This window comes from Meles meles, chromosome 1, assembly GCF_922984935.1.
Source record: "Meles meles chromosome 1, mMelMel3.1 paternal haplotype, whole genome shotgun sequence".
Classification (NCBI taxonomy): Eukaryota; Metazoa; Chordata; class Mammalia; order Carnivora; family Mustelidae; genus Meles; species Meles meles.
This window is the reverse complement of record NC_060066.1, coordinates 178,341,827-178,364,505: the sequence shown is the minus strand read 5'-3', so window position 1 is coordinate 178,364,505 and position 22,679 is coordinate 178,341,827. Positions and strand designations below refer to the sequence as shown.

Genomic DNA, 22,679 nt, shown 5'->3' with positions numbered 1-22,679 from the left:
TATGTGGGCAGATGGCAGATGGTGACAATTGTCCACTGCTTCTCTGAATATTGTATTTGTATCCTATTCAAAAACACATTTATAAAGATGTGTCTGTGGATATAGATGGACTTGAGAATAGAGGACCTGCTTTTCTTCATCTGCCCATTATGTCCCTAAATGTGTCAATATTTTTTCTCTGCAAGTAGAGCACTATATTGGATCTCCTCTTGTCTCCGCTTCAATGGCTTTGTAATTACCCAGCAAGCAAGAATTCAGCAGCTGGCACCCTAGGGAGAGAGAGCATTGGCTCCAGTACTTATACCAGTTGGAAGAAGAAAGAGCTCCTTGCGCTGGGATGGATGTATCGGTGGCTTTTTAAAACAGGTGTGTGTGTGTGTGTGTGTGTGTGTGTGTGTGTGTGTGTGGTATATATGTAGAGAGAGTGAAAGTGAGAGAGGGAATGAAAACAAGGGTAAGAAGGAGAAATTGAGAGAGATTGAGAGGTAAAGGAAAAAACAAAAACAACAGAAGAAAAAAAAGTGAAAGTAAAGACCCAGCTTTTTGAAGCTTACCTGAGTGAGTGTAGGAGGGCCCTTAGAGATTGTCTCATTTGAGGTCAGCAAACTGCAGGCCAATGACCAAATTTGGCCTGATGCCTATTTCTGCACAGCCTATGGCTAAAAATGGTATATATGTTTTTAAATGACTGAAAATATATGAAAGGGAAATTATTCTGTGATGTGAAACTTGTATGAAATTCAAATTTCAGTGTCCATAAATAAAGTTTTATTGGAACACAGTCATACTCTCATTTGTTTACACACTGTCTGTGACTGCTTTTTTGCTACAAAAGTGGAGCTGAGTAGCTGTGACAGAGATTGGTTGGCCTGCAAAGCCTAAAATACTGACTCTATTGTCCTTTATAGAAAAAGTTTGCCAATTTCGTCAACTAGCCCAAACGCTATATTCAATAGCCACCTTGAAAGCAGACATTATAGTCATGTGATTAAAATCTGTAGCCCTGGTGGCCAGCACAGGGCCCAATACCATGACTGGCTATATAGATTATGGGGCTCAGCACAAAATGAAAATACAGAGCCCTTTACTCAAAAAGCAGCATTAAAATGTCATTAAAGGTACTAAGATATAAAAAGCCTTTTCCTTTCTTCTGCTGCTTTTCTATAGACTTGTTATGGTATTTTTAAAAAGATTTTATTTATTTATTTGGTAGAGAGTGAGTAAGTGAGAGTGAGAAAGAGCATACAATCAGAGGGAGAGGCAGGCAGAGGGAGAAACAGACTCCCCGCCAAGGAGGGAGCTTGATGCAGGACCTTGGGATCATGACCTGAGCCGAAGGCAGATGCTTAACTAAGCTACCCAGGCATCCTTGTAATGGTATTTTTAATTTGTTATTTAAGGTTTTGATCCCTTGGGCATGGGGATAATCGTGGGGTGAGTATAGACCATCATGGGTGTCCAAGGGCTCCACCCTGAGACTGGGTACATAAATATACCTGACCCATTGACTACTAGGATCCCCTTGCCCTCTTCCATGCCACCTCTGTAGCTGCTAGCTAGGGGCAGGGAGGCTGGGGAGAACATTTCCCATTCCCATAGGCCACCTTCTCCAATCAATTACAGATGACAGTCCCCAAGGGTATTGCAACTTTCACATCAGGATAGGCTAGATACCTGGATGGGGTGGGCAAGAGGCTTGACCCTGCTGAGCCATCTACTGAACATACCCTGGCACAGCCATCCTGGGAAGCAGAAGGTTGGGTGGGGCCTAGGGTTCTAGAAGGTGAGGGAGAGGTTGGCTAAGAACCAGGCTTGAGAAATTACGGAAATGGTAGGAAGGAGGACTATGAATTGGCCAGGCTCCATGCCTCTGGTGCATGCTTTATTGTCCCATCAGATTTTGCTTATAAAATACAAATTCAAATATAAAATTACTTAGAGTTTTAAGATAGCAACGACAAAGCATGAAATACCAAGTGCTTCCGAGTATGAGGCCCTATGCTACTATACTAGTCTCACACCCAGAAGTTGGCCCTGCTGTGTACACGGTAGGGACTGAAGGACTGTTGCTTTATGAATGGTTTTGGATGAGACAGTGTGCCATGGTAGAAAGGTTCCTCAATGCCCAGCTCTACTGCTTCCTAACTCAGAACGATTGCTCCCATATTGTGTATCTCTTTAAGTGTTCACGTGTGATACTAGCGAATAACAATGCTCCAAAGCTCATCGTTAGCCTCACACTTCTCTGGAAGCATCCTCAGGAATCTTAGTCAGCCAGAGTCTTCCTGGCACCACCACCTTAGCTTCATTCTCATTTCCCAGTTCCAAAATATTCAGAGAGGTTTCAGGATGGTGAAAGAAATTAGCCTATGCACCGCCAGTTCCCATCAAAGCCAGTAGATAAATGTGAGATGTCACAAGAGTGCTGTGGGATCCCAGAGATGAAAGCAGTTAAGTCCTAGTGAGGAATCCTGGAGAGTTTCTTGAGGGGAAGGCCTTAGACTGTTTCTTATAGGGTGGTGAGGTTTCTCTAGGTGGAGAAAAGTGACACAGGACTTAGGGCTCCAGGCAGAGGCTCCTACATGAGCCAAGGCTCAGAGATGGGAAATCGTGTGTGCACCTAGGAGGTGGTGAATACTCCAGTATGACTGGAAGTATGAAGAGGGATGTGTGGAGATGGTTCTGAAAGGCTTGAGGGCATACCACAGAGTCTTCTCTGTCCTACTTAGCAGTTTGCATTTCATTCTTGAGGCCACTGAAAACCACTAAAGAGTGTGGTGATAGAGAGACAGCTTGCAAATGTGTGTCCTTGGCCATGAATGTACCTGTTTATAAGGTGTGAGAATGGTTCAGTGCTGCCTATCATCACTGGAGAGGAAAGCACAGGATAGCAGAGAGGGAACTAATGTCTACAGATGGTCTATAATGGACTGAATCTGTATTGAACATTATATAATATTATAACCACTCTTTTATAGATGGAAACTGAAGCTCAAAGAGCTTAGGGTTCTCTCTGAAGATCACATAGCTAGCAAGGAGGTAGAGTCAACATCTGGCCATTGGTCTACACCTAACACCACAGTCCAAACCCTTACTAATGACCTACTCTGTTTTTTAAGAATTCCAAGCAAGCATCCCAGAGCTACCCATTTGCTATGGGATGAACCGCAAGCCTTATCTAGAAAGCTTTTCTGGAACTTTCAGGTGGAAGTGACCATTCCTTTCACTCTGCCCCATCTGGCCCTGATTGTCTGTTTTCAAGTCCCAGTATCTGAGATAGGGGTCCTCAAGGGCTTTTCTCCTTTCTGTGTTCCCTATGTCTAGCACAGGGCCTGGCACAAAGTAGGTGATCAGTCCTCGTTTGTAGAATGCATGAGCAAATTAAAGAGCAGACTAGTCCATTAATTAAAGACCTCCTCATTCATCTTGGAGTACACGACCCTCTTCATTGGAGCCAAACCAAAGCAACCCTTTCAGGAGCAGGCATGTTGAGGCTGAGGGCTGTGCGGGTGATGCACTGTTCTTGCATCAGAACAAATTTACAGCAAATAGTGCCCATAAACGGCACAAGCTACTCAGTTAGGCTAATTTATGTTCACACCAGGGCCGTCCTGGCCCCCAAAGCCCAGAGCTCTTTACAATTCCAAAATGATGAAAAGCATCACACAAACCCATATTTTCCATTTTTATTAAAAGCACTAAAGCGGGCAGTGCTTTCTGCATGTCAATGGGGAGCCACTTCCAGACCCAGGGAGAAAAGTCTCTCCTCAGATGGCAAAGGCAGACTCTTCCACATCCTGCTCTGGGCATTCTTCTGTCTCTAAACTCCACTGTCTTCTCCCTCAAAGAAGGCTGCCCCACTTGTCCTATATCATGGCCTGCCCACCTAAGCCCCCCTTTGCTCAACTCTTTTCAGTCAGAGGCACATCCCTGCTTAAGATCTTTACACACTTTGACTGTCCCAACTCCTCAGCCTGGCACATGAGGTCTTTCAGAGAGTGGCACAAACTGTCTCTCCAGTCGCAAGTCATCTTTCTGACAGAGGATGCCATGTTCTCAAAACACCTAGGCTTTCTTTTTTCACCCAAAAAGCCTTTGCTCATGGTGTTCACTTGGTCAAGAATGAGTTTCCTTCCTTTCTCCACCTATTCTTATCACTGTAGATATAACTCAGTTTTCATCTTTTCTCCAAAGTATTGCTGAACTTCCTTAGACCATGTGAGTTTTTCCCCCTTCCTTATGCGTAAGTCCATTCAAGTGCATGTTGTACTGGCTTGTGTATGTTTGTGTGTCTATTTCTAGCATGTAATCTTCAAGCACAGAGCCTGGCACAGAGTAGGTGGCTGGTGAATATTTTTTTAAAAGATATTTTATTTATTTATTTGACACAGAGAGAGAGAGAGAGATCACAAGTAGACAGAGCAGCAGGCAGAGAGAGGGGGGGAAGCAGGATCCCTGCTGAGCAGAGTGTCCGATGTGGGGCTTGATTCCAGGACCCTGAGATCATGACCTGAGCTGAAGGCAGAGGCTTAACACACTGAGCCACCCAGGCACCACTGATGAATATTTGATAAACGAATGAATCAATGAACTATAACTTCCAACAATGTGTCCCAACAGGGACAACACTGAAATGTTATAACAAAACTTAATCTAAACCAATGATCTTGCTTACTATTTTACTGCAAGAGTAACTGAAGAACATAAGAGCCCACACTGTAGCCACCCATGTTCTTTCTCCCCTCGTGTTATCATGGAGGAACTTTCCCCAGCCCTAAGGCTATCCCCTCTACTGTTCACTTCTGCTACTAGCTTCCCTTCCCTTCTCACCTACTCAAGGACGTTGCTTCAGAAATTTTTGCCTATTTTTCTGCACGAAATTTTTCTAGCTTACTAGATCATTCTCACTGGTATAAAAGCATGTTGTTAATTCAATGTTAAAAACAAAAACAAAAACAAAAACAAAAACAAAAAATAGAAAAGGAGTTCCTGGGTGGCTTAGTCAGTGAAGTGTCTGACTCGATTTCAGCTCAGGTCATGATCTCATGGGTTGTGGGATTGAGCCCTGCATGGGCTTCCTTGCACAGTGGGGAGTCTGTTTGGGATTCTCTCTCTCTCTCTCTCTCAAATAAATAAATAAATCTTAACAAAAACAGAAAAGCTCTTGGTTCCACTTCCCCTTTCCATTACTCTTTCATTTTTCTCCTTTTTTTCAAATAGTTGTTTATATCACTATCCCTGACTCCTCATCACTCCTTTCCTCTTGAACTCACTCCATTAAGACCACCCCACCAAGCCATCAAAAACACTCTTGTCAAAGTCTCCATGACCTCTTTGTTAAGTCCAGTGGTTTGTTGTCAGTCTCCAAGAAACCTGATAGATCATCAGCAGCTAGGCCCCTCCTCTCTGTGTGGTTTGTTTCTACCTGATCTCTTGGATAGCACACTTTCCTACTTTTCTTCCATTTGCACAGGCCACTCCTTTCTGCAGCTCCTATGAGGGTTCCTCTTCTTCTCCCAGACTTTTCAACCTTGGATTGAGCCAAGTCTTTGGAACACTTTTCTCAATCTACACTCACTCCTTAAATGATCTCCCTCAATTTAACAGATTCTAAAATTTATATCTCCAGTTCTGAATTTTCCTTTAAGCTCCAGACTCATAGCAAACTGTATCTTCAACATCTCCATGTGAATGTTTAGCAGGCATCTCAAATTTAACACTCTAAATCCAAACCCCAAATTCCTTTCTCCAAATCTGTTATGTCCATAGTCTCTCCCTTATCACTTAGGGAAATGCCATAACTCCATTCTCCTCAATGTTCAAGTGAAGAATCTTGGAGACATCTTTGACAATATATTTTCTTCTATGTTCCATATTCAGTTCTTGATCAAATCATATTGATTTGTCTTCAGGATATCTAAATGCTGACCACTTCTTAGCACCTCTAGCTGGTTCCTGCCACAATCATTATTCACCAGGATTACAGCACTAGTCCCCCAACTGGTATTCCTGCTTCAATCTTGCCACATACTGTCCCTTTATGACATTTTCAAAACATCATTTAGAGTCGTTATGGTAAAATAATATAAGTCAGCTCAAAAGCTTTAGATGACTGCCATCCTATAACAGTAAAAGCCCAAATCCTTACAATGCCTTTAAAGGCCCTACATTATCTGATGCTCCATTACCCCAATGACATCATCTCCTACTGCTTTTCCTCTCAGTCATTCCATGCTAGTCACTGGCTTCCCTCTGGCTCCTGGAACACACCAGCCTTTGTCCATTCTAATGGACCAGATATACATATATTGTTCCGTTACTACCTTCATAGTGATGTCTTCCCTGACTATCCTATTTAAAATTGCAATCTCCTCCTTTCTCTGCACCCCCTGTCCAAAGCTTCTCCATCCCCTTTATTTCTCTTAGTTGCTCTATTTTCTGCCATAGCCTTTTAGGGTAACCATTGTCCTGGTTTATACTTCTTTGGTAATTATTAGTAGTTTCTTGCTTTCACCTTTAGAGGTGTCCTGGTTTGGACAAGAAATAATCACCTGACTTTCCCATCACCTAATATACTAAATATTTTACTTATTTATTTTGCTTCTGTATTCTCTCTCCTATTAGAACATAAACTCCATGAAGACTGGCTGTGAGTTTTGTGTTTTGTTCCTTAATTAATCTCTAGTACCTGGAACATGGTAGGTGCTCAGTAAATATTTGTGGAATGAGTGAATTTACATTTTGTAAATAACAACAGAGGCAGTCTGCACTGTTGTTTGGCCTCCTTTCTTTGAAAAAGACTAGGTTGTGGCCTTAGCCTCAGGGCCATACTCATAACAGGTCAGGGTACCTATTTTATTTGCTGATCCTGTTAACCCTCCAATTCTGAACAACAACAACAACAAAACAAATCACAGTGAATCAAGGAGCCCAAAGAGGAAGGTCAATTTGAAAAGTTCATGCCATCAGGAATCTTAGAAATGTGATCCATCAACTTCAGCCTCACAGTAAGGAGGTAGTGCTGGGGACAGCCCCACAGAACAAAGAGACATTCTTCACATCTAAAAGCTTTTCACACCATTACTGAAGCCCTGCCCCTGCCAAGGCATAATGACTGTGTTCAGTGTCATGGGGAGGAAAACACACATTAGCCAGACGGCAGGTTTCGGACGCACGCCTGTGACATTATCTCTAATCATATATAGTCTATTTCATATCCGCTTTTTTGTGGGCTTCACAACTTATAATTATTGCCAGCAGGGAAAAAGAAAAAAAAAAGGGGTAGGGAAATGGTGAAGGGGAGGGGTATAGATAGGAGAGAAAATTCTTCTTGATAGCAATAAACTGTGTGAGAGAGATAGGCCAGAGCTTATTAGACAATATTAGAAACTATATTGGGATTAGAGCTAAGAAAAATGAACTGTGTATAAGCTGGGAGACTGTGCAAGCCAGGAGACTTATAAGGCTTTCAGATCATCTCACTGACGCTAGAAGGAAGTTAGTGGGATGTTACGAAACGTGTCAAACTTAGGGGCCAGACTGGATATTTCATAAATCCATATAGGATTTGGGCCTCTGAGGTTAATGAGTTGAACTTCATTTTATAAAAGAGGTGGAGGGTGGGGGAAGGACATGCAGGGCAAGGACTCATATCCAATCCTCCTGATTCAGAGCACAGCTGATTCTTCCATGGAAGGCAATAGCAGGGATCTCTTTCTCACATCATTTACCCTGGGTCTTGGGGTGGGAGGAGTTTCCTCCAAGCTTGGCACTGGGACCAGGAGGGAGGATGGCAGAGTTCCAAGAATATCATGAACCTGATATGGGAAATGCTTCTGGATCTAGTGATCCTGACATGGGGAGCTTGCCACAAGACCATGGCCCACGTGTGTGTGTGTGTGTGTGTGTGTGTGTGTGTGTGTGTGTGAAATCCAGGGTCTGCTGAACAGACTGTGGCCTATGGATATCCTTAAGAGGGAAAGGAGGAGAGGGGAGGATGGCTTTGGGGTTAAGGGAGGAAGGTTATTTCTTAAACAGGGAGGAGGATGAAGGCCAGTATGTTTGTCGTCCATACTCTATAGCAGCATCTCAGGGTGTGCTCAGGTTGGTGGGTTGTGGACTTATGGTCTGATGGACTCATCAAAGATCATTATGCCCCAAGAAGTGCATGGAAACAACACTACGGGGCCATGAGGGCTAGGGAAATGGTTGTGTCCCTGCAACCTGGTCTGGATCAATGACCAATAATCAGAGAGGCTAGCCCTAGTGCTACTGATACTTTGGCACTGCATGAGATCCTGGGATCTTAGCAAAATATAGGGGTGGGAAACCCCAGTAATAACAGAGATTCAATTTACTACCAGTTTAGAAGGATGTGGGTTACTGGCTCAATTTAAATGCTTAGCTTAAGTATAGTTGTGAAGACCCTATTTCCAAATAAGGTCACATTCACAGGTACTAGAATAAATCTTTTGAGGGATACAATTCAACCCAAACATACCCCTTCAGAATATGCACATAATAGATAGAAAGGAAAAACCTTCTGGAATTCATCTGCCATCAATCGATTTGTTTACTGGACACTACTTAACACCATGAGGGCACTCTTGTGAAAAAGGAAGCCTACACTAAAACAATGCATACCTGCCTGACAGCTGGGGGTGCTCAGCTGGCTTTAGGCCTGCCTGTCCCAGTGGGAAGCCTAGACCATGACAGAGGAGCTGAAGGGAGAAGACAGAATCCATCAGCCTCAACTGTACCCAATCTAACACCTCACCTTATAATGAGGAAACCTAGGACCAAGAGAGGAAGAAAACCTGTCTAAACGAGAGCCCCAAACGTTAGCCAAAATCAGGAGTCTGAGAAAGAAATACTCCAGGAACCTTAAGAAATTTTAGTTGACTTCAAAATGTGCAAACCCTTTGACTGAGCAATTCTGCCTTTAGGAAATTAGCCTAATGAAATAGTTAAGATTTAGCCACAAGAAAACTGATCAGAACATTATGAATAATGACAGTATAAATAGTCTCCATAAGCTGAACATTTACTTTATGTCAGACATTATACCAGGTGCCTTGGATACATTCTCACTTATCTTCAAAATAGGCTTTCTTTCAAGATGGAAAAACTGACTGATGAGGTTAAGTTTCCCAAGAATACACAGCTAATATCTTGAAACACATGGGTTGGAATCCAGGGCCGCTGAATGGAAGTACCAATGACTGGAAATCTGTTAAAGACCTTAAGATGCATCATACCGTAAAATACAATAGGTCATGATATGTGGTATTACAGATTGCTATCTAGTGATACAGTATGTATTAAAAGAAAGGTAGGTTACAAGATATTACTTACTGAGTGATTATATGAGTACCTGTCGTGGTAATAGTGGAGAAATACATATAAAAACATTAACCCCACATTATCTCTAGGTGGTAGGATTATAGGCAAGTTTTACTTTTGATTTTCAATATTTACAATTTTTCTACAATGAACAGGAATTAATTTAATAACAGAAAAAAGTAAAGTGTGTCTTGTTTGCAAAACAAAGAGATTTCCACTAGGCAGGGAGAGCGTATTTGCTAAAAGGATTTTCTAAGACCCCATTTCCAACTCGAGCGTGTGCTTCAGCACATTATCTTTCCCTTGCCAGACACATTCCTTTACCTACGTGGCACAATGAAAACTGCAACTTCTCACTGGTAATAAGAGTTCGTGTCTTTGGACTTAGCAGAAGTACCTGGGCAGAAAAGGCTGATGAACACCTGAGTATCAGAGGGTTTTCAGGGCATGCTGCTTCTGCCCTGTGGCTAGATGAATCTAATAATATCCCTCCATTTCTTTTTCCTCTTCTCTCTCTCAGAGATGCAGCAGGTAAAGCTTCTGATTGAATTCCATCTTGATTTCATTAAATATTCATAAAGGCCAATTAGAAGAGGAGAAAAAGAGGCCATGACGCAGCCCCTTCTATCATCCTGTCAGAGGCCGGCTGGCTGATCATCAGGCATGGACCAGCCAGTGGTCAATATGGCTGTGACCTTTTTGCCCTCTGCTCTGGGGTCACATTACACCACCCCAGTTAGGGACTCTGGACTGGCAGGGGAGGAGACGCAGGGGCCAGGTAAGAGAAAGAGCTCATAATTTTGACAGTAAGGTGCTTAGTGTGTAGAATGCAAAATGCAAATGCTGAGAAACATCCTCAATCACCACTGGAATGGAAATCTTTCCCTAATGAGCGATGACGATGGGAGAGAGCTGCTGATTGCACTGAAGAAAAACTGCTTAAAATTCATAATCAATCAAGCAAGTTGATTTTAACCTTTTGTAACTAAGCCAGCCCATTCCAGCTTGGTCTATTGGCCAACTAGAGCTCATCTCTCCCCATCTTCTTCCCCCAATCCAGCTGGGACAGGAGATGCCCTGGGAGGCTCAAAGAGAGACAAGAATATCAGAAAGATGGCATGCAAGAAAGCAAGAGAACACATACATCCTGGCCCTTTAATTTTACAGTTGGGGGAGATGAGGGTCAGGGACCTAATGATGTCCCATGGTCAGTGTCAGTACAACCAGTTTTCTTGTCTGCAAGCAGCTGAGGAATACTACAACAGAACATGCACTGGAAGTCCAGAGTTCTGTGTTTGGGACTCAGCTTTGCTACTGTGAGCTGTGTGATATTGGAATAAAGTACTGACACTATTTTTAGACTGCAGATTCCATATTCAGAAATGGCAATAATCATGTCTTCCTACCTACTTCACAGGGCTCTTGTGAGATGCAGATAATTGAAAGGATATAAAAATGCTTGGAAAATGGTAATATACCCTGTTATAGCTCTCCTTACCTTCTTCTGGACCCCTCATTTCCCCTCCAAACCACATTACACTTCGGTGTCGGCAACATCTTTTTAAAACCTGAATCTGACTTTGTTCTATCCTTGTTTAACCCTTTCCACATCATCCTTTAAACTGTAAGCACTAAGCCTGGCATTCAGGAACCTTCATAATTTGGGGCACTTGTCTCATTTTCTCTTAGCTTTAGTTTCCTGATTCATAAAAATGAGAAAACGAATACCTACCTTAGAATTAGAAGGCTATTGTGATAATTAGAATTCACAGCTGTAAAGTGACCAGCATGGTCCCTGGCATATAATAGCTGTTCTATATAGCTTAATTATTATCTTGTTAAATTTACAACACTGCTGTAAACTAGGTAGAGAAGGGGGTAATTCTTACCCTGATTTTACAAATGTGACAGGAGAAGCCCAGAGATGTGAAGACAATGGATTATGGCCACATAACTAGAATTCAGAGCTGAGATTTTACCTTTGGGCTTTGGTTCCTGGGGGCTCCCCAGGACGGGAAAGGAGGAGTAAGTGTGGAGTTACCTCAGGCTGCCACCAAGGGATGTTTCTTTTCTGAGATGCCTCTGCCAAGCCCCAAAGGTACAGAATACAATTTTATTTTCTAACGTGGTCACAAGGCCTTAGGTTGGAGGGCTAGCCAACTTCTCTTGTCTCATTTCAAACTAGTGAAAAATGCAATGAAGCAAGAAGTGCTTCAGTTATGCTAAACAGTTGCTTGAATAAAAGAAGTTAAAATTCCCAAACATAATTTAATAGTTTTCTTTTTTTTAAATTTCTTTCTTTTCTTTTTTTCTCTTATTGTCAGCTTCTCCCCCAGGCCACATTTTAAAGCACTAAAGAGAAATTTAGTGGAAATGTTTGTGCATTAACTGTTGCAAATGAGTGTATCATTCAAAGATCATTTCGTCAAGACACCATATTGGATCCACCCTGGGTGGCTGGCTGAACCCTGAGCAAGGTCAGACAACCCAGCCTCTCTTGGCTTAACCTCATTTTTTCTGGTCTCCTTGCCTATCAATTCAGGCCCGCCTTAAGTCCCAGATCCACTTTGATATGTAGCAAAAGGGTGAGCATGCCAAAAATTCTACCTTATTCATTAATTCAACAAATATTTACTAAGCACTTACTATGTGCCAAGTTTTTTTGCTAGGTAGAGTAAAAAGACTGGCAAACAGACACAGATTTTGTCTTCATAGCACTTAAAGTCTACAGACATTTAAAAAATTACATATTCACGAGATGCCTGGGTGGCTCAGTGGGTTAAGCAGCTGCCTCTGGCTCAGGTCATGATCCCGGGGTCCTGGGATCGAGTCCTGCATCGGGCTCCTTGCTCGGTGGGGAGCCTGCCTCTCTCTCTGCCTCTGCCTGCCTCTCTGCCTGCTTGTGTGCTTTCTCTCTTAAAAAAAAAATTACATATTCACATATGTAAGTATCATAAAAGAAAAATATTGGGAGTTAAGAAATATTTAGCAGGAGCATCTAATGTAGCTGGGGGCATGGGTGGGCTCAGGTAAGACTTCCGTTGGGAAGAGACATAAGCAGGCAGAGGGATGTGAGTGGAGTGGGGCTGGTGTGTCTATCAGAGAGGATAGCACTTTTGTATGCCTGAAGTGGGAGGGAACAAGGGCATATCCATGGAGCTAGAGGAGATGAGAGTGCCTTGGCTGCAGTGTTGGGAACCAAGAGATAGGAGACTACAGAGGAGGGACAAGTCTAGACCCCACAGAGCCTTCTAGGCAGGGCATATAATCTGGGAGCAAGTTAGCCGAAGAATGAGGAAAGCTACTGAAGACTGTAAAAGGAAAAGAGTATACTTTAGATTTATATTGTAAAAAATACACCCTCCAAAAACAAAACAAAACAACAACAACAACAACAAAACCAAAGCCCTGAAGTCCAGTAGGCTTTGTTATTAGAAAAAAAATCACATACCAAATCTGAAATTCATATGGGAATACAAAGGACCTAGAACAGCCAAAATAACTGAAAAAGTACAAAGTTGAAATACAAGCACTACCTGATTTCAAGACTTACTAAAAACCTTTGGTAATTAAAACAGTATGGTTTTGGGATAATCAGATCCATCAAACAGAATAGAGTCTAGAAATAGACTCACACATACACAGACAACTAATTTTCAACAAAGGTGTGAAAGCAATTCAGTGGAGAAAAAAGAGTCTTTTCAATAAATGGAGCCAGGACAATTAGTTGTCCATGTAGGGAAGAAAAAGACATTTTGATCTATACCTCACATCACATATGAAAATTAACTCAAAATAGCTCATAGACCTAAATGTAAAACAGGCCACTCTAAAACTTCTAAAAGGAAACACAGGAAATTTTTGTAACCTTGGGTAAGGCAAAGACTTATTAGATATAATACCAAAAGCATGATCCATGAGAGAATAAACTGATAAAATGGACCTGATCAAAATTTTAAAACTTCTTTTTTTTTTTTAAGATTTTATTGATTTATTTGAGAGAGACAGGTAGGGAAGAGAGCATGAGAAGGGAGAAGGTCAGAGAAAGAAGCAGACTCCCCACAGAGCTGGGAGCCTGATGCGAGACTCAATCCTGAGACTCCAGGATCATGACCTGAGCTGAAGGCAGTTGCTTAACCAACTAAGCCACCCAGGCACCCCCAAATTTTAAAACTTCTGTTCATTGAAAAGAACTGTTAAGACAATTAAAAGACAAATCATGGGCTCAGAGAAAAAATTTTAAAAAATCTATTGTCTGATAAACGGCTTGAATTCAGCTTTGTGTATAAAGAACTCTCAAAATTCAATAATAAGAAAATAAGCAACCTGATAAAAAAGTGGGTAAAAGATCCAGCTTACCAAAGGAGATAAATGTATGGCAAATAAGCACACGAATAATGCTAAGCATCATTAACCATTAGAGAAATGCAGATTAAAACTACTACACGTCTATTAGAATGACTAAAATTAAAAAGACTTCCCATACCAAGTACTGGGGAGGAAGGGAGAAGTGGGAATCTCATACGTGGCTGGTGGGAATGTAAAATGGTACACTTTGGAAAAATATCTGGCAGTGTCTTAAAAAACTCTTCTCCAAGAGATGTGAAAATATAAGCCCTTACAAAGAATTGCAAATGAATATTCAAAGTAGCTTTGTTTGTAACTGTTAAAACCTGGAAACAATTCAGATGTGCACCAGCAAAGATGAGTGGGTAAGCAGATTGTGGTATATCCATACAATGGAATTATACACAGCAATAAAAAGTAATGAACTACTGATACACATAACAGTGTGGTTGAAGCTCAAAATAATTATGTAGAGTAAAAGAAGACTAACAGAAAAAGCACACACACTCAGTGATTCCATTTATATAAAATTCTAGAAAAATCCTGTATGATTCTGCTTATAAAACTCTAGAAAATGCTAACTATAGTGACAGAAAGAAGATCAGTGGCTATCTGGGGATGAGTGGGAGTAGGAAGGAGTGAGAAGAGATTAGGATATGAGGAAACTTTTGGGGGTAGTAAATTGCTCATTATCTTGATGTGGTGATGGTTTCAAGGGTGCATACATATGCCAAAATTTATCGAAGTGTACACTTTGTTTTTTTTTAATTTAAAAAGTTGTTTTTACTCTAAATCCCCTTCATCTATTTCGCCCATCCCACCACCTACCTCCCCTCTGGAAACCATCTGTTTGTTCTCTGTAGTTAAGTCTTTTTTTTTTTTTTTGGTGTGTCTCTCAGTTTCAAATTGTACACTTTAAATATGTGCAGTTTATTGTGTGTCAATTATACTTCCATTAAGACAATTTAAAATATTAAAAACAAACAAAAATGCTAGCTGTAATGAGGAAAATGGATAGGGGTTATATGGTGGTGGAAGAGGAAAAGGTACAAGTAGACTTAGGGTGAACAACTAGTTAGGAGGCTATTATAAAAATCCAGGAGAAATGGTAGAGTTTATCTTTATTTTTTAATTAATTAACTTATTTTAGATTTTATTTATTGATTTGTCAGACAGAGAGAGAGCACAAGTAGGGGGAGCAGCAGGCAGAGGGAGAAGCAGGCTTCCTGCCGAACAAGAAGCCTGATGTGGGACTGGATCCCAGGACCCCAGGATCATGACCTGAGCTGAAAGCAGAAGCTTAAATGACTGACCCACCCAGGTGTCCCAGAAATGGTGAGAGTTTAACAGAATGAAAGCAGTGGAGATGGTGAGAAGTAGATGGATCTAAAGGATTTAGGAATTAAAACAGAAAGGGCTGGTGATGGGTTGGATGGAGGCAAGTGAGAGGGAGGACTAAGGGACAGCACACTGTATGCCTTTCAGTGAGATGCATTCAGGATTCAGAGAATCATCTCATTTCCCCTCCCACCTCTATCTCCTGCTCCTCTCCCCATTATCACCTCTCCCTGGGTCAGGCCTTATCATCATTTGCCTGCATGGGTGCATCAGCTTCTTTAATCTCCCCATATCCAGACTTGCCTCATCCAAATGATCCTTCACATCAGAGACTAGACCTTCCTAAAAGGTGTACTGACTATTTCACTCTTCTGCTAAGTACCTTTCTACAACTCCCCACTGCCCTCAGGATAAATTCCAAGATCCTCAGCTTGGCACTTGTGAGGCCTTCCCTGACTTGGCCCCTATCATCTTCTGCAGTCACCTTGTCCTCCTGCCAACACCTATCAGGGCCTGGCTCCAGACATAACGAATTTCTTATAGTTTCTTGAATACTTCCCTTCTCTTTGTCTGTGAATAACCTCACCCCTCTGATCTAACTTAACTCCTGCTTGGTTTTGGTTACTCCTAGATGTTCTTTTGGCATTTCATGCTTCCTTGTATCAGAGCACACATTTCCATGGATGGTATTTATCTGCAGCTCTGTTTTGGTCCCTATTCTGAGGCCCTTTCTCTTATACCTCTGTAGAGGTCTCTCTTCATTTTCCCTCTAAGTCTGGAGATTTATTTGCTCCTCCTGGACCATCTTCCAGGAGTCTGAGTATTGCTCAGCTTCTAGTGTATTACTAGGTATATAGTAGGTTTCTCAGCTTTGGGCTTTGAGCTTTGCTTTCTGAAGCAATATGCTGGTGCTAATCAGCTGTTTTCTTGCTGACATGGTCTGATGTCACAGTCCCTAGGTTCTCTTCATCCAGTGAAATCTCCCTATTTCATCTCACAAGTTAATGGCTCCCTTTAATAGGCAATTCTCATAGGCTTTGAACATCAGGGGGTGTTTCCCCAGGGCAACAACAAATTCTGTTGCTCAGCATTTGTCCCACCTCTGGAGGCATGCCTTTATGTCTCACCTAGTGCCACTTCCTTCCTTCCTCCCATGCTATCTTGAGTACCTATGGAATTAGACCTGTGGTGGGCAATGGGGGAGAGAAGAGAGATGACTGAAGGGAAATATGCAGTACTGAAAAGAAAAAAGTCTCATTTATTATTGAACTGATTAATTTAACTTCTCTACAAAGAAGATGACTATAGTTGTGCTGGAACACACATGGCTAAGTGTAGTAGTCATTGTTCAGAATGCAGTTTGTCTTTATAGCTTCTTGAATAGAATGGAACATGACATGAGTAGCATGTCAAATGTTTGTTTCATAGTTTATGTGAGGAAGCTTCTGAGATGCATGACCTTTATCTTCAGGAGGCAGTTTTGTGTAAATGTTGAAAATAGAGTTTTGGAGCTATCTGCCTGTTCAACTAATTCCTGCTTGTGTAAACTTGGGAAAATTACTTTCTATGCCTCTGCTTGCTTATATAGCAAAATGGGGATATACTAAACACCCACCTCTGTTTTTCCATCTGTAAAATGGGGATATAATAAAACCTACCTCATAAAGTAATAACATTGTTGTACATAAATGTACAACTCTTAAAGTAGTGCTTGGCATGAAGTAAGGGCTAAATAAACACTAGTAGTTATTATCTACAAAAATCTAGGACCATTTCTGATTTTCCCTACAAGAAATGTATACTTACCAAGATAGGAAAACTTCAGTGTAAGAATCATTACAAAACCTAACATTCCTGCATTGTTCCTTCTATTGTATCATGCTTCTCCTTAGCGTCATGAGACGGAGAACTCTAGCCAGCCTGCAGCTGTGAGGTGTATGAATCTGTCCAATAATAAATATGATCACATCCCTGGAGGATTTTCTATTTCAAAATTATAATTACAATCCAATGGCTTAATTAAATTAGACCCTCATTCTACCCAAAGGGCTGATTGAGAAGAGAATAGGCAATCATGAGCTGAGGCAACTAACAAGGGATCTTTATGAGGTAAAATCATAAATTGTGGGTTACTCATTTGCTGCAAAGCGCTGTCTTTTTCAAGGGTCCTCAGCCTTCAGCATCTTTCATTCTACCAGCTATCTTATCAAAGAAACTCACTTACAACAGAGGAAAGCAAAATGCATACTGTATCCACGAAGTCCACCTCTATGTTTGCAGGCCTTCTATTTTTACATTTACCACTTACGGTAAAAATTTAGAAATGTAAATACTGCAACAATGTTTGGTAACGAATTCACTGCAATGCCTTTAGAACATAGCCAACCAAAGCAATGTAAAAATCATTGAGAGTAAATAATAATTTGACTGCAACTAAAAAACACAGATAGAATACACAGCAAAGAATTAAGGAATTAAGGAGATGTGGAATTGGTGTATCTCCTATAGATGATTTCTAGAACTAAGGAAATAATAACTGCTATAATTTATTGAGAACTTCCTGTTCTTAGCATTTTACATGGATTTTTATCCTGTCTGTAACCTTCTGCAGTAAGTATTAATATTATCCCCTTTTTTACAGATGGGAAAACCAAGGCACAGAATGATTCAGTAATTAAGTAATTTGCCCAAGCACTGACTCCAGTGCCTGTGTGCAAATTCCAGGCCCAGCTAGTCACTCTGTGTTATCTTAGATGATGAACCGATGTGTCTGACACTGTTATAGGCACCAGAGATAAAAGAGCAAACAAAACTGGCAAAACTCCTGCCCTCATGGAGCATACTTTCAATGGAGAAAAACAGGTGGTAGGTGAAAAAAGTAGAATATGCAGTATATTGGATTAGTGATAAGTGCCATGGAGAAAAATCAAACAGCAGAGGCAAATATGGGTATTTGGAGATGAACTTGAAGTTTTGGATAGGCTAGCCAGGGAAGGTCTCACTGAGAAGGTGATATTACATTTAAAAACCTAAAAGATCAGAGGGATCATGAGAATATTAGGTGTATCAATATCGAGTAATAGTTTACCTTCCTGCTCACCCATAAAACCAAATAAAACACATGATTTTACTTAGAACATCAAGCTCTTTGAGCCTAGAAAGAGCTAAATCATATACTGATCATGACTCTGTGCCAGGCATCATTCTAAGCATTGTGAAGGATGCAGAGATAAAAGATAGAACCCCAGCCCTTGTCAAGCTGGGGTTGTCAGAGAGAAAAGCATATTAAAGCTGGCTTTATTATAGAAAGGGGACAATACGTTTTTAAAGAGAGGAACAAAACAGTTCTATGGAAAGGACGATTAAATCAAGGGGAAGGGATTGGGTGAGGGAGGTGGGCCTTCGAGTTGCAAAGAGCTCATACATAGTTTGGAGAAACACATGGAACAGCATACACAGAGGTACAGATTGGGAAGCAGAAGGAGGTTAGCTATGACATTGCCGGAAGACTGGCAGGGGGTGGAGGCTGGGGGCCAGGAGGCGGTGGTGGACTAGAGCAGATTAGTGAGGAAGGTAAGGGGAGGTAAAATATATTCAGTTTGGTTATTTCTTGTCATGAAGACAAAGACATCAAATGATTTGGATTAATTGGCTTATGTGATTAGGTGGCTTAATACAACATAAAACCGTTTTAAACCCGTAGAGGAATTATGTGAGCTATAAATAAGTAAATAAGTACATTCTGCACCAGATGACTGAAGAAGACAAGTCTCCTTCTGTGACCACAAAAACTGCTTCACTGTCTCTGAACATTGAACTGAGTCTACATCAACGGTGATGATCACTCAGGTTTTTGGAGCTGTGGGACATGGTCTTGAGGTGAGATGACCTGAATTGTGTGACATTTGGAAGGTCATTTAACCTTCTTGCACCTTGCTTCCCTAGCTGAACAATGTGGTTGATCGGTACAGTGCCTGCCTTTCAGGACCACATATGGATTCAGTGTAGACTTGGATGTGGAAAGTGCCTTGTAAGCTCTGAAATACTGCTTTACCATCAATACTCACTGTCCGCATTCCCATGAAACTTTGCTTTTCCTAATCTGATTTAGATGGAAAAAGCAAAACAAAACAAACAAAACAAGAGAGTTAGAGATTGCAGGGAACTTCTCTACCTCCTGTATTTAGCTGTTTCTAAGGAAAAATCTTAGAATCTCTATTTTCTCATTTATAAAATGGGGTCTAAAATATCACACTAAGATGTGGTAAGGTTTGAATAAAATAATGCATCTGACATACTATGGAGCTTAATAAATGAGTATTTCTGTTTAATTTTTTGAGGGTCTTAAGTAAAGCTGCAAAGGACCATGTATTTCCCCCCAAAGCAGGGAGATGGATACAATCTATAAGACTGTGTTTTATTCTGGAGCAAGTAACGGAGAAAAAAACGGCCTGCTGGTAAGGCACTCTGAAAGTTTATACACACCAGCTAGAAGGAGGCTATTATCAACACAATTCTTCATTCTCCAGCCTGGAGGTCTTCATCCTGAAATGACCCTCATGCACAACCATTTGGAGTCCCTGGCCCTTCTTTGAGTCAGCTCAAATAAACTTCATTGGGCATCTCTCACGTTCTAATCACAACATAGGTGCTAAGATATAGACAAAGTTGAAATGCAAGGAAGCTCAGGGTACTGTTGCAGTGGGATAAATGCAGGGTTCTGGGGACCCAGAGGAGAGCCTCAGAATCCAGCCTAAGGAATCCTGGAAGAGAGTTCACAAGAGTTGAAACCAGTGCTGAATCTTTGAAATTTAAGTTTGACAGAGCAAGAAAAGGAGGAAAAAGAGGGAACTGCTTAAGCAGAAGTATGGAGTGTCAACATAGCAGCATATGGGCATGTGTGCATGTGTGTGCATGTGCGTGTGTGTGTGTGTGTGTGTGTGTGCTTGTGTGTGTGTAATTTGTACCTTGAGAGGGCAAGGTTAGAGAAAGTTGAGTTTTAAAAATTTTCTCTGAAACTTCCAAACTGCTTCCCCTACTTCCCTCTAGTTTTTTACAGGTCCTTCTAAGAGCTGCTGTTCTTATGACTCTGTTCTTTTGGGTAAGACAGTGACTTGGTCCTGACCTTATAAGAGAACAGCTTTCAGCCAAATTGTGATTCACTCCTCCAGGCCCCAGCTGACAGTTTGTGATCAGGCCAAACCCCAATCCCTGCATGGTGGCTCAACTCACTCTCACAGCATCACCTCAATTCATGGGCTGGCAAATCCTTTGAGATCAGACATCCAAAGTAGTGAGCAAAGTTGCCATTTACAGGAGGGAAGGAGAGTCAACCAATACAGTGTTTCCTTTTTCTCTTCTTCATGCTCTCTGATGCCAAGTTTCTAATTTTATAGGCAAGTGGTGAATCTCCCTGAAAATAAAATAAATTCCCTATAAGGGAGCTTACTGCTTTACTGCAGTGGAATTTTTAAGTATGTAAATGTCTCATGTATTCCAAATTGTCCAGAGGTTTACAGGAGTAAGAATATTTTAGTATACTGAGCATTAGCGATGTGCCAAGCAATGAGCTAAAGCCTCTATTTATGTTATCTTATTTACTTCTCACTCCATCCTATGCATTTAAAATACATTTTCCATTATACAGAAGGAAGCTGAAGATCAGAGAGGTTAAGGCATTTTCCCACTGCACAGCTAGAGAAGAGAAGAGCTATGAATTAAACTGTTTCTTACCACAGAACCTACCCTCCCTCAGAGCCTTAGTCTTTCCACATAGCTGTAGACAATTAAGCAACTTCCAAAGCTTTCTTATTCATTTTAGTTTTGAATGCAATCTTCATAAATCATATCATACCTTTTCTCATGTTCCTATATAGGCAAAGCACAACATAAATTAACCTTGCTGTCATTATTTTTTGCAAAACTATTTTTTGCATCTATTCTGAAATCACTATGTCTTGTTTGTTTGGCTAGCTTATATAGGATCATTGGCTTTTTCTATGCAGTCATATTGCTAGCTTTGTCTGCCTCTTGCAAATCCTCCCAGTTTCTTTACATGTGCTGCTTCTAAACTATTTTAGACTACTAAACAAAATAGCTATGCCTCCTTGAGCATGCCTGAAACAAGGTAAAAAGATTGAATGATAATTGGAGTGTTTGGACTGTTTGGAGATCATGGCAAATTTAATGCATACACCCGTGAGGGTGGTTATATAGTAATTAATAGGACATATCTTGGTGATCACAGTTCTGTCTGTTTGCATCTCAGGACTGAGTAAGGAATCCACTTTTCCTATTGAAAGGATCAAAAGCAAACTTTGCTCCCACTTCCTCCTCCACAGCCACGGCAGACAGTTAAAGCCATTGGTTGTAGCATGCTCAGGTTAGAGATCGACAGCAGCAGGCCTCATAAACACCACAGGGAAAAACCATTTCCCTTGAAATGATTCCTAAGCAGTGGGCATTTTGCAGAGCATATTGGAGAAATGCAAAACTTCCTCAGGAATACCATTGTTGAAGACTACAATTAAGAATCTAAGGAGGGACTACTATTTTTCCTCAAATACTAAGACACCTATTATTAGAAGTGATAGTTAAATACAAACTTGCAAGGGATAAAACCAGTCAGTTCATAAAAGAGAAGGAGATGACAAGACATATGCAGTGCAGGAATAAAAGAAATACAGAACATATGGAATACATACCATTCTTTAGCTACATGTGGACACAAGTTTCCACAAATTTCTTATTGTGAACGAATTGAAAGAACATACTAGAACTCTACTGAATGCCTTGGGATGTTTATGTTGAGGCTTCCTATATGGTCACTTGTATATATTTCTCATTCCATGTGGTGTTTTCATTATTATTAAGTCCTCTAACTTTTCCATACATCCTAATTTTGAGACTCTCTCCCACTGTCGTCACAATGATCTGAACTTGATCACCCCTATTTGACCACTGCTATCAAATTTTAATTCCTAGAATACGCCAAAAGAAATGAATAGACCCAATTAGAAGGATTTCCTTAATCTTAATTTTGCCTCAATGTGTGACACATCAAACAGGGACCTGTGACATCTAACAAGAAGCTTTTAGTTTTATTATGGATTTTTCATAGATGAGGCAACCCTATCTTTATAAAGCTGATGGTAGGTACTCAGTAAATATGACTGCTCTCATTTGAAGTGAAATACAATGGAACCACAATATTCAAGAATTCAGTGAAATTCGCTGAACATTATTATTTATCTCTCTCAAATGAGCTTAGTAAAATAATTAAAGTTCATTTTCAGTTGAACCTCAAAGGAAAGAAAGTTATTTTTTCAGCAGTAGGGCTCTGCAGTTCTCACTGAAGAGCTGTGGTATGGTAGATTCTGAGAGACATTTTCAGAGGCTCCTTAGCTCCTAAAAAGAAGAAAGTCTTTCCAAGTCGCCCAGATGCAGAAAAAATATGCAGACCCCCAAGAACTTAAGAAAAACATTCATTAAGATGGACTGTCAAAACAGTCAGCTTACAACCAAATTTAGGAATTTTGCAAACAAGTCATGGGGTAACAGAAGCAAAAGAAAGAATGACAGTTCTGACAGGCTTTTTTTCCATCAGTAAACTGCCCATGGGTGTCCTGGCCACTGGCCTCAGTGTTGAGGCA

The 22,679-nt window shown here is 40.9% G+C and overlaps 1 protein-coding gene across 3 annotated transcripts in view; it reads right to left on the bottom strand.

Moving 5' to 3' along the window:
- The window catches only part of LOC123948254 (BEN domain-containing protein 5), a 1,602,508-nt gene that overhangs the window by 337,475 nt on the left and 1,242,354 nt on the right, over positions 1 to 22,679 (bottom strand). The window lies entirely within an intron of this gene.